At 39.4% G+C, this 9,878-nt stretch overlaps 1 long non-coding RNA gene across 1 annotated transcript; it reads right to left on the bottom strand.

Annotated features, from left to right (window-relative positions):
* Positions 1-1,052: 1,052 nt before the first annotated feature.
* On the bottom strand, positions 1,053-5,800 carry LOC117938410. Its single transcript, XR_004655380.1, has 3 exons — positions 5,789-5,800; positions 1,666-1,670; positions 1,053-1,279 (listed from the first exon to the last, which is right to left on the bottom strand). It is a non-coding gene; the product is annotated as an uncharacterized LOC117938410 (long non-coding RNA).
* Positions 5,801-9,878: the final 4,078 nt, after the last annotated feature.

Genomic DNA, 9,878 nt, shown 5'->3' with positions numbered 1-9,878 from the left:
TGTAGTATGTATAATATAAATGTCATAATATTGCATGCTATAAAAAGTCATTAAAAAAGTAATAATACATAGATCCTTAAAAGTGCGGGCCTTCAAAGTGACACGAAATGCATGCATTACTTTTTAATTATCTGCTGGCCTTTTTAATATTTTCACCTTCAATTGCTCACATTTTCTTTTTATTTATATTTATTACTGTGTGTTAATGTGTGTCTTCTACTTTTCCACTTTTCCTCTTATGCCTTGCTGTTGCAACAGTCTGAATTTCCCGATTGTGAGATTAAAGAAGGATTTTGAATCTTTGAATCTTGAATTTAATGCACTTTTGCTACCAGGCATCTGCCAGGTTAGAAATGACAACTTCCCAGCAAGTACAAGTTTTCCACATCAGCTGGTTTCTAAGAGTGGAAAATCGTATCTGCAACAAATTTGGAACATTCTTCTGAGTAATGATGCCTGAAATGAGTGATAGTGGGCTTAAGTTGCTCGGCGTTGCCTGTGCTTGTGCATTCAGTGTGTGCGTTTGACTGATACTGTAAGAAATGTCTGAAAAAAACTGTCTGAAAACTGAGTAATCTTTATTTGTCAATCTTTGTTTTGGAAAAGAAACCCACTAGAAACAACATGCTCATTAAACTTGTTTTATCATAATTGTAGTCTTAAACCATGTGCATTTTTTGTGTGTTATGTGTATTATTTGTGATGGCTGACTCTGGGACAAATATTATTTAAATACGGATGGCAGACCAAACCAAATTGGTTTAATCAATCTTAAATGTCAGTATGCAAGGATGACAAACTCCAGGCCTCCCACTGCTGATATTTACAATGTGTGACAGTCACCCACGTCTTCCTTGTTGTGCTGGCAAAACGGTGGCAGAATTCAATTGATCAAATGTGTCATTGTCTGCAAAGGCTGTTTACACTATCTGCCAAGGCCAAAGAATTTCCCTCTGCTACTCCTGGCAACACGGCATACTGATGTGACTAAGTAAGTGTGTGTGTTTTTTTTAGGGAAGTGGGGGACTAAGTGAGTGTGTGTGTTTTTTTAGGGAGGTGGGGTAGTGCACTACAGGGCCCTTTGGCGCAGCCTAAGCTTTTGTCCTTAATGGCATTTTCCCCCATTACATTACTTATACTTTTATACTTTAAGTACTTTTTGAATTTTACTTGAGTAAAAGAGCTTGAGTTTATTCTTCAACTTCTACTGAAGTATTTTTAAACCCTAGTGTCTGTACTTCTACCTGAGTATTGAATGTGAATACTTTTGACACCTCTGCTTTGAAAACTACTTCTACAACTTGGTGGGTTTCTGTAAATAACATCACGGAGTACGGTCTAGACCTGCTGTTTTTATGAAAAGCACTGTGAGATAACTGTTGTTGTGATTTGGCGCTAAATAAATAAAATTGAATTGAACTACATTTTGATAATATCAGTTGTACATTTTTGACTCGTCCGATTACCTTTTGCCAGTTTGGGGGCTCTATATTATAAGTCCCTATAATAATGTGCATAATGATGTTTGTGTAAGTTTGATGTCAAAGTAAGTGGATGTGTGTGTCGAAGTGTACATGTACAACATTTTGGGTGCAAGTGTGTAGCGTTTGTATATCACACATTCATTCACATACCTATTTCCCTCTCTGTTGATGGATTGCTGACTTTTACTTGTCCTCCTTTTGGCCTACCCCCCCCCCCCCCCCCCCCCCCCCCCCCCCCCCCCCCCCCCCCCCCCCCCTTGCCCTGTCTGTAGTGCTCCCTTTGTTGTGGAAGGACTCTTGTGGAGATCAGATGGTAGATGACAATGTGGATTCCCAAAGCTACAGAAATTGTGTGTTTGTCTGTGTGTGTATGTGAGGCGCCAGGAGGGTGTGGGGATACTCACAAGCCCCCGGCTGAGCACCGCTATGTTCACCCGGTGGGACTCTGACTGTTGTTTGTGCACCAAAACAAAAGCTTGGAGTATTTGGCCTTCTAATAGACCTTGAATGGAATCCTGCATGGGGCTCCAATGGGGACTCCATAGTTCTGCTGGGGGACTTCAACGCACACAAGGGCAACGATGAAGACACTTGGAGTGGTGTGATTTGGAGGACTGGCCTCGCTGATAAAAAAACAGAGTGGTTGTTCATTGTTGGACTTCTGTGCTAGTCATGGATTGTCTGTAACAAACACTATGATCAGTGTTATAATCGTTTAATCTGATCTGAGGATCCATGTTTTAGACATTCAGGTGAAGAGAGGGGCGGAGCTGTCAACCGATCACCATCTGGTGGTGAGTTGGGTCAAGGGGTGGGGGGAAGACTCTGGACAGAACGAGAGAGCCCAAACGGGTAGTGCAGGTAAATTACGTCAGGGAAAGTCTGGGGGAGGCCCCTGTCCGACACACTGGCTTAGCTTTAGTGCATCCCTGTGGAGGCCGGGGGCATTGAACCTGAGTGGAAAATGTTCAAAGATTCCATTGCTGAAGCTGCGACGGGGCGCTTAGGGGAGTCTTAGGGTCTTAGGTGTCTCAAGGGGCGGTAACCAACGAACACCCTGGCCTGGGAACGCCTCGGGGTCCCCCAGTCGGAGTTGCTTAATATGGCTCGGGAAAGGGACGTTTTGGGTTCCTTGCTGGAGCTGCTGTCCCACAACCCGACCAGGGATAAACGGACAAAGATGGATGGCTGGATGGATGGCTGGATGGATGAATGAGAATCATCATGGGGACTTTTGAGATGTGATTCGATAGGAATGGCTGAAAATTGAAAACAAATGGGGCGTAAGGAAAAACATGGGAGTCATGCAGGTGACCAAAATACAGTAGTTTAGTCAATGGAAATTATAAAACAGCCTGCCTAAGGGTGCCTTAACACCCACTTTTCTCAATTCGGTTAACATTGTTTTGTTGTGGTTGTGCTTTTTAGATTAAATTCTGTTCATACACTTTTGTAGTTATTTGGTTTTCTCTAAAGCGCACTGTATTTCGCTTGGAGTCAAATGTGTGGCATTTCCCAGGTACATAAGGCACTCTAAGTGCATAATATATTGAAGACCGATTACATAGTGTACAGCATATTTATATGTAAATACACATATTTATTATTATCATTATTTTTTTGACTCATATAATTAACTGACGGATTACATTTCATTGAAAATGTGTTTTTATGGGATTTGGTTTGATTGATATACACTTTTTCAATTAAAGTTCTGCTAAGGGAAGTTATGTGGTTTCTCTCAAATATTGTATATAAGGTGGCTGAGCAACATCATACTGTATATTGAATAAAGACTGTTGCCAGTCATATTAACATATGGCAAACATCCACTGAAAATGAAGGCTTAAGAAACTCAGCAGGAGAGCGCGAGCTGGCGAGGGAAAGGGTGATAGAATATTGCAGAGGAGTATGAAAGAGCAGAAAAGACAGGAAAAGGAATTAAAAACTAAATAACACAAAAATAATAAGAAAAGATAAAACAATAAGAGAATGACAAGAACAATGAATGAAAATGATACATTGAGGCTGAAAAGAAGACAGACAGAGACTGTGAGTGGGAGGAAGACTGCATGGGTAAAAGAAAACAAGGGAACAGTAAACATGTCAACTATTGAGAAACACCTTTGGGCCAATCAATAAAATATGTAAATGTGGTTATTGTTACAGGCCACAAAAGATTATTGTGGGAAGCACCAATAAAAAGTATAAGGAGCCAGGTAAAAGTGGATAAGGGCAATAGTAACCAGTGTGGTTTCGATGTGGGGGATGTCTCCCCGTCACGGTTGGCTGGTGAAGGGTATTAATGCTCACAAACTCTCAATTTCTGCGGCTTGCAGAGGGGGACACAATCTTGTCATGTGCCAAGATATTGCATGTTGGTGCTGAAGCATATGGACTGCTAATGCCATCCCTTGCTCCGGGAAATAATATTATCGAGGGGGGGTAATAAGAGAAAGGTTGCGATAAGGGAAGGGTTGGAAAGGCGAATGAAAAGGAGAGAGCAGGAGGAGACGAGAAAGAGTTTGAGGGGCGAGAGGTATGGCTGTTGGAAAGAGAGAGGGTGAGAAGACGGGGTTAGAAAGAGAAACAGGTAAGGGGAAGGGGAGATAAGAGAGGGAGAAAGCGAGGGAGAGAAATGAGTAGAGATGTGACAGTATGTTGAATTATGAATGTGTTGGAAGCGAAGCATGGTCTCATACTCCAAGCTCGCACTGACTGCAGTGTGGGTGGTTCATTGATGCACACACACACACACGCACACACACACACACACACACACACACACACAGACACACACACACACACACACACACACACACACAAAACGCACACACACACACACACAGACACACACACACAAACACACACACAGCTGTGATAAAAAAGTGAAATTGTTCCACACTAGTGCAGAGTAAATGGTGATCATCTTATGAAGGTTCCCCACAAGCTAAAGTTACTACTCTTTAAAGTTAGGGTGGTTAAATTCAGGGGTTAATGCAAGTCAATTTTAGTTTTGTTTTTTCCAGTGTTAACAAAAGACTAAACTAACTGCAGTATTGGTCATTTGTTCAGAGACTTAAAACAACTAGTTGTTGTTAGAGTAGCTACTGTCCCTTCTTAGTGAAAAAAAAACAGTGTGTATGAAGCCCATTTAACTTCCAGACACATGTATTTTATGGAAAGCATGTAAAAACTTTGTTTCGGACATTGTTTATCAGAGAAAACAACAGAATTAGCTGGTTCACTCATTCTGACTAGATATCTTAGGCAGTAGGAGTACTAACAAGAGATGTAACTCCAGGAGTGTATTACCTACATAGTACTGCAATCACTTACTGAACTATTTCTCCTGAAAAGAAAAATTGTTACTTCCTCATCAGGTTTTTTTTTTTTTTTTTTTTTTTTTTTTTACAAATTTCATTGGGCATTTTTGATTGCTTTTATGTGCCTTTACATTTGGTTATCTTCAGTAAACAGTGTTTCACACTAACTCCAGAGAAATTTTAACCTCCTGGAAGAATGCCATTAAAAAGTGCTATAGCTTTATTTGTAACCACTTTCACAGAGACCTTACATATACCCTTCAAATACACAAGATGCTGAGAATTCAAAGACACTGTGACACACACTAAGATGCATGTATATGTTTGCATGTGGAAAGTGCCTCTCAGTATTCTACTTCCATTTAAATGACATTCTTTCTACTTTAAAGTTCATTAATGGGCTTAATACCATTTTGAGAAGTACAGAACACCTCAACTACTTGAACTCCTGCATTGGATGAATGTGAGTCAGCCGTAATGGTATGTAGGCTGGCGTGATGAAGATTATATACACAACACTGGCTTTTACATTTTAGCCTAAGCTATTCCTCTTTCAGGAAGTCTGTTATTGTGTGGGTGGGTTTTTACTCAGCTTTGTTAAAGTAGAGAACAGAGGAGTTGAAGAAAGAAGGAGAGAGAAGAAGAAATAGATGCACAAGATGAAGTGGAAGATGAAAGGACAGAGATGGAGAAAAAGATAGACTGAGATAGAGAGAACGGACAGAAAGATAAACAAGAGTCAGTAAAGATTGACAAGATAGAAGAGGATGGGCAAAAGAGGAAATGACGAAAGGGACAGCGATGAAGGGACGATGAAAGTAAAGGGATGGCTAAAAAAGAAAGACAGAGGAAAATTAGAAGAAGAGAGGAAGCGTAAGAAGAACAGAGCAAGGAATTGAGAAGTGAGCAACAGTGTTCTGATAGAGAGGTCGAAAGGGAAATAAGTATTCAGCGTTTGGGTCTGATATTTAATCTGACCCAGACATCAATTATCACAGTCGGACCAGGGAATATAGACCAGATAATTGGAAGAAAAGTTAGACAGGGAAACAGAGGAGCCACAGACACACAATTTTAAATTTTTGCTGACTTTGTAAATAAAATAGGAACGTATTGTGATGAATGCTGAGCACAAGCACACAAACTGCCAGTATGTGGAGCTACAGACATAGAAAGAATGCCTAAAAATAGCCATTAACATACTACTCACTCAGACATTTTTCTTTACACACACACACACACTCACACACACACACGAAGACTACAGCAGGATAGCTTCTCTGCAGTGTCTCCAAAGGGAGCACAGCAGCGACAGTGCAATTAGGCCTTGCTTAGTCAGGAGTTTTATTGGAGGCTGGGGACTTGTCTGAAGCAAAAACCATAACTTTTTACAGAATACCATTCAGGGGGAAAGGGAAGCATAATGGCTTATATTGTCCATTAGAAAAGCTAGTGTATGAGTTACCTAATGCAAGGAAGCAACACGCACCTAAACTGATTTCAGAGTGAAATGTAAATAACAGCCACAGGCAAAAAATGTTGATTTCAGGAGATTAGGAAAATAGCAGCACACTCACATCAACGTATTGCGTGTACTTTTAGTTATACTTTTTCAAGCAGCAAAATTTCTTTCTGAGGTCCTTTTCTATTAGATGAGGTTTTAGCAAACTTTTTTTTTTAAACTTGTTTTATCAAACTTAAAACACTTCTACAGCCATGCTAGCAGCTCTATGAGGCTTTACTGAGAACTAAATGCCAATGTCAGCATGCCAACACGATCTCAGTTAAAGGGATATTTCACAAATGAAAAGATGAATATAACTTTAAAATGGGTCACTTATGTAGTAAAGAATTGGTGCCTTCTAGGCCGAGAAAAGCCAGAAAATGTGTTTTTGTCTCGTGTGGCTGAAAGACACAATATCCCAGAATGCACTTGCGTTGCTGCTCAGAATCTCCTTCAAAGACACGCATACAGTACATTTTACAGACATACATAGACAGACAGTGAAGTATTCAACTCAAGTGTGTTTTATTGTCATTTCAACCATATGCACGAAACAACGTTTCATCATGGCTCAAGTGCTGTTACACACTCTTGGAACCATGAATGCCTATCCAAAATGTATTAGGGTCCATTGATAGTTGTATATACATTTCAGCCTGGACCAAAGTGGTTGACCAAGAGACCAACATTGCCATCCTTAAAACTGTGCCGATGCATGGCTTAAAAAGTTAATTAAAGGGTAATCACCGTTTTTGGTCCACGTGGACTTGGTCCACTTAAAGTGCTGTTTTTGCCACTAAAGGCTCAGATTATTATTCTAAGTGACTGACAACATTATGGAAAGAATCCCTACAGAGATAGACCTTTTCAAAACCTCTTTGAGATCTTTCGGTTTAACCAGAAACAGCTCTGAGGTTAAAAGAGTTAAATCCACCAGACTTCATTTAAAAAAACAATACTTTTAGTGTGTATAGAGCCAACATGTATTCACATGTAAATCGGTAAACTCAATATGTTTATTACAACCAAAACTAGAGTTGTGATGGTTGGAAAAGTGGAAAAAACAAAGAAAAACAAAATTGCTTTTCATAGTTTTATTTTGTTTCTTTCAACTTTGAATAATAATGCAATAAAACACATACTGTTGTCAGACAATAAGAATATTAATGTGAGCCTGTCTGTGGCAAAACAAGCATTTTTTGGTCATCATGGTTGCACAATTGGCCTATTCATTTACATTGTAGCTTGTTTTGCCGCTGCTGACTAAAGCGACCTCGCTTAATATTAGACCAATGTCAAAGATTGTTGTTCACATCAGTCACTTAGACACAATAACCCAGGAAACAAGGTTGAAAAAATAGTAGTAACCCTTTAAGATGCAGATATAGTGTAATTCATGTCTGTGGTTAAAGAATCACGATGGCAGCTTCACTACAGAGATCATGAAATATCCTGTCTGTCTGTCCGTCTGTCTGTCTGTATGGAAGACTTGAAAATACAGTGACCTGGCACTGTAAAGAGAAAGCCATAACCTTACATATTCTTTTAGCACACAGCAGGAGGCATCCAATGGCAAACTCAGGTCAGGCAGGTGAGCACATATCTTTCAGATAAAAGGATTTTCTTGGCCCGAGTGAAACATCAAGCACTTTCTCCAAGGAGGTTCACTGCCTCAAACAAACTTCACCAGTCAAATTGTTATGTGTAGGTTAAAGGAGGCTAAGGTGTTTGCAGATCTGAGTGAAGTAGAGGAGAAAGTGCAAAAAAGGCCCAACAATATCATCCACGATGGAGTGTGTGTTGACCACTAATGCTGTTTCACACGCAAACCTCCACATTGTCCAGTGACTTATGAATTTGTTTCATATGATTTATTTGCAGGTACAGTGAGATTGCGTTTTCACAGTTTTTTCATTTCTCTGCTGATAATGATGTCATTATAGCTGGATTCTGTTTGATTTATCTGTTATGTTTGAAGTAAAAAGAAGAAAATGTACTGTATGATTTTAAGATAGATGGAGGGATAAAAAACAGTGTTGGAGATTTTGGATAGAACTTATGATTAAAAATACAAATATAAAAAAAAAGTTCAACACCAGATGTTTGTGTTGTCCAAACTTCATTTAGAAATGTTGAAAAATGTATTACTTTTAAGAGTGCAAAGTAGGATAAGTGCTTGCTGAGGTCAATGAAACCAGGACAGAAGCTTTAATTTAAAAAAAGGTTTAGGTATTGACATGTTTTAATTAAAATAACTTCCTATTACAAATGCAGGATTGGAATTGGGAGTCATGGAGTTCATAATGAGACAGAGAGGAGAGGAAGGTGAACTTGATTTTAATAGACTACAGAAGCTGGTTCAGTTAAAAGAATTACACATGGTGTTTCCTAAAAAGAAATGGCTGGAGTTTGACTTCCTATGGCGTCTTAATGAAACACAATTCTGTGTTACTCATGTAACGGAGTCGTCCAAGCTGTACACGTTCACATAGGCTACGGCCCACAAAGACATTACTAACTAGAGTTAATACATTTTGTAATCAATAAACTGAGTAATTAATAAAGGTGTTGATGTTGAGGACAGTGACAGAGTCTGAGTTGGCATTGAAATTGTTGCCAGATTAGAAGTGTTTTTATTATGTATATTCGCCAAGGAGGTCATGTTTTCGGGTCGGTTTGTCTGTTTGTTTGTTTCCGCAGGAAAATGGGAAAACGACATGCCAGAATTTATGAAAGTTGGTGGAAGGGTGCAGCATCGGCCAAGGAAGAACCCACTAAAATTTGGCGGGAATTTGAATCACAGAGCAGACACACAAATTATTTTTAATTTTTCATATCCTTTGCATGGGTCTGATGTATTCATGCAGTGTGAGAATAATCCAAAAAATGAGTTCTCAGCCGGGAACATTCACACTGCATTAACATTGTGAGATGGGGCATGCCTTGGCGGAGGTCTGCACTCTGAGTGGCCGTTCTAGTTTACATTTCGGTCGACATAATTTAATCATCATCATCATTAATAATTTGTATGTTTGACAGTTTCCCTCTCCCTGTGAAACCCTTGCCAAAGGTATTTTCATTCTTTCCTTCATTTTCTAAAAATGGTATTTACTGCACTTTTTTTATTCCTTTACAAAAAGGGTATTAAGCCCTTTTAAGATTGTCATCATCATGTATAACTAACTGAGGTTAGAACCATGCACCTAAATACCGCACTTAAGATATATAAGTACTGACCTTTGTCCCTGAGGAAACTACTCAACTAATACTATACCATTTCACCTCAGCACTGGGTGCACTATTAAGATCTGTGATGAAATGACCCACTGAGTTTTACTGCTTGTGGAATTATCCCACAAAAGCTTTCCAATTTTCTCTCAAGACGCTGGTTCTCTTTTATTAAACATTAAGTTGAGCACCAAAATTACAAACTCAACAACACATTGTATCTGCCTACAGCAATGATGTAAGTCTGTGAGCAGCTTTTGAACTCATTATCTGAGTTGTTTTCACCTGGATGCTAGCTTGCTGAATAAAGAAAAGGAGATGAACGTTGATGATTGG

Source organism: Etheostoma cragini, chromosome 23 (assembly GCF_013103735.1).
Source record: "Etheostoma cragini isolate CJK2018 chromosome 23, CSU_Ecrag_1.0, whole genome shotgun sequence".
Classification (NCBI taxonomy): Eukaryota; Metazoa; Chordata; class Actinopteri; order Perciformes; family Percidae; genus Etheostoma; species Etheostoma cragini.
Note: the sequence above shows the minus strand (reverse complement) of the source record. Positions and strands in the feature narration are given on the sequence as shown.